We start from the raw sequence: 2,469 nt of genomic DNA on the forward strand, positions 1-2,469 counted from the left end.
ACTGAGTCAGTGGTGTTTTTGTTGCTGGACTGAGTCAGTGGTGTTTGTATTTGGACTGAGTCAGTGGTGTTTGTTGTAGTGTAGTTGGACTGAGTCAGTGGTGTTTGTTGGGTAGTGTAGTTGGACTGAGTCAGTGATGTTTGTTGGGTAGTGTAGTTGGACTGAGTCAGTGGTGTCTGTTCATGGGTCAGAGTCTGCTCACCCGCTGATGTAGTTGTTGCTGTTGTAGTTGTAGTAGTAGTAGTAGTAGTAGTAGTAGTAGTAGTAGTTGTTGGTCTCCCACACTCTGACTCCGTGATGCGCCCTCACCGTAGGAAGCAAATGGGGTGCCACCTCCCTGACCCACCGCAGAGGAATACGAGTACGGGTCTTTGATGGCTAAAATAACATGGCCAATATGTTTACTATATTTACTATATTAATAATACATATTTATATATATATCATTTTATTTTTACCAACACATTTCTGAAAGATCTTCACATTATGAATAAAGTGCAGATGAATTAACTAAAGTACATACTGCAATGATTTAATCATCAGTTTATGTCTCAAAGACTAACTCCTAAGTCTAACTGAAAGACAAGTTGGTGAAAGCACAAAAGCTATTATTTAATAATTATAATTCAGAATTGTATTTTTATAACTCACGAATGCCAAGCAGCCAGCCAAGAACACTGTGACAACCAGGATTAAGAACATTCTGCAAAAGTGAGGCATCAACACTTAAGACCTTTAATTTCAGTCAATTTCACTCTCACCCGTTTCACTTTAAATGGTCAAACTTGAAATAATGTAGTTAATAATGTTTTTCATAGAAGTTCGTCAAAACAAATAAATCATTTTACCTGTCAGGTCAGTGTTTCCTAGAGGGAGAAGAAAATAACCTTTAAATTGTGATGTAACAAACAACAAACCATTGTTGAATGTAAAATGTTATAAAACGTCTCTAAAAAGTTGAACCTACTCTTGTTTACTACAATCACTCTTGCAGTGCTAAGCTACTGTCACATTAAAAATAATGTCAGATCATTGAATTTAAATTTAGTGGCAAAAGGGCCAAAATGTTTGTGCCCAAGTATCAAGAGATAATGAGTATTAACTTTATAACATTTCCCACACCAGTATTATGCATTAAAAACAAGTGCACATTTTCTATTTAGTTAGTTGTGTAGTTACCCACAGTGCTATCTTGAGATGTGTGAAAACCTGTGAAAGCTTCTTGTCTCTCTGTCTCTGCCAGGTCCTTCTAGTCTACTGCTTCCTCTAAGAACTGCATTTATACCTGTTGAACATTCCATCAGCTCTAGATAGAAGGAGCATGACAAAGAACACCTTTCGTCAATCACTATTGAGAAGTCAGACATGGTTTACTAATTGGTCGAGGCTACTTTGGGAGGGAGTATCAAGGAAGTACTATAAGGAAATAATAATTGTGTTCTTTTGAATTGTAACAAATTAATGATCTGAAATAGGGATTAATTAACAAAATATACAATCGAACAACTGAACAAATAAAATAATGTACCAAAATTGTATGAATGTGTGTGAAAATCGCTCAAAGTCAGTCTCCCAATCTTCAGTTGTTTAATTACACCAAGAGGAACTCCTTCCCTTCAAACATGAACACGCTGGAAAAGACAAGTAGAGCTGGTCATTAACAGGATGGTTAGTTCATTGGTTTGCTTAAATACCTAACAGTATTTTATTGTAGAATATTTGTTTCAGAACATGTTTTTCCATTTAATTCTAGAGGGCAGATGAGATTATACATTTTCCGTCTCCATTATTTTCCAACGTTTTCTGCAGTCCGTTACAATACTCACATCTCCATTAAATCACTGGCAACCTGTTCATGTTACTACAGGATAACAATCTGATTTCATGTTCTGCAGATGAACCAGATAAATATCAGTTACAGTTACAAAGTGAGAAAATAAATAAAGATTATATACACATTACTAAGTGAAATACCCTGAGGCACTTGTTACTACCTATCTAAATGTGATAGTTCAATTAACATATTGTTAGATTACTTGTTAGATATTACTGCATGGTCGGAACAAGAAGCACAAGCATTTCGCTACACTCGCATTAACATCTGCTAACCATGTGTATGTGACCAATAAAATTTGATTTGATTTGAGAGTAATACAAATATGTAATGTAGGACCTTATTGATAAAAAATAAAATGTCAATGTAGCAGATACCTTGACAGAGTTGATCAGGCTGTTGACTGTGGAATGTTGTCGCACTTCTTTTCAATGGCTGTGCGGAGATGCAGGATTTTGGTGGGAACTGGAACACGCTGTCATGCGCGTTGATCCGGGCATTACAAACATGCTCTGTGGGAGACATGTCTGGTGAGTATGCAGGCCATGGAAGAACTGGGATCCAGGAATTGTGTACAGATCCTGCGACATGGGGCCGTGCATTATCTTGCTGGAACATGAGGTGAAGTTTATGGA

At 36.8% G+C, this 2,469-nt stretch overlaps 1 long non-coding RNA gene across 2 annotated transcripts; it reads right to left on the reverse strand.

Moving 5' to 3' along the window:
* Positions 1-302: 302 nt before the first annotated feature.
* LOC135535341 (uncharacterized) lies at positions 303-1,241 on the reverse strand. 2 transcript variants are annotated; one of them, XR_010454855.1, is made up of 4 exons: positions 1,184-1,241; positions 849-866; positions 652-703; positions 303-378 (listed from the first exon to the last, which is right to left on the reverse strand). It is a non-coding gene; the product is annotated as an uncharacterized LOC135535341 (long non-coding RNA). The 2 variants fall into 2 exon arrangements; XR_010454854.1 differs by having other exon boundaries at positions 1,180-1,240.
* Positions 1,242-2,469: the final 1,228 nt, after the last annotated feature.

This window comes from Oncorhynchus masou, unplaced genomic scaffold (assembly GCF_036934945.1).
Source record: "Oncorhynchus masou masou isolate Uvic2021 unplaced genomic scaffold, UVic_Omas_1.1 unplaced_scaffold_4833, whole genome shotgun sequence".
Classification (NCBI taxonomy): domain Eukaryota; kingdom Metazoa; phylum Chordata; class Actinopteri; order Salmoniformes; family Salmonidae; genus Oncorhynchus; species Oncorhynchus masou.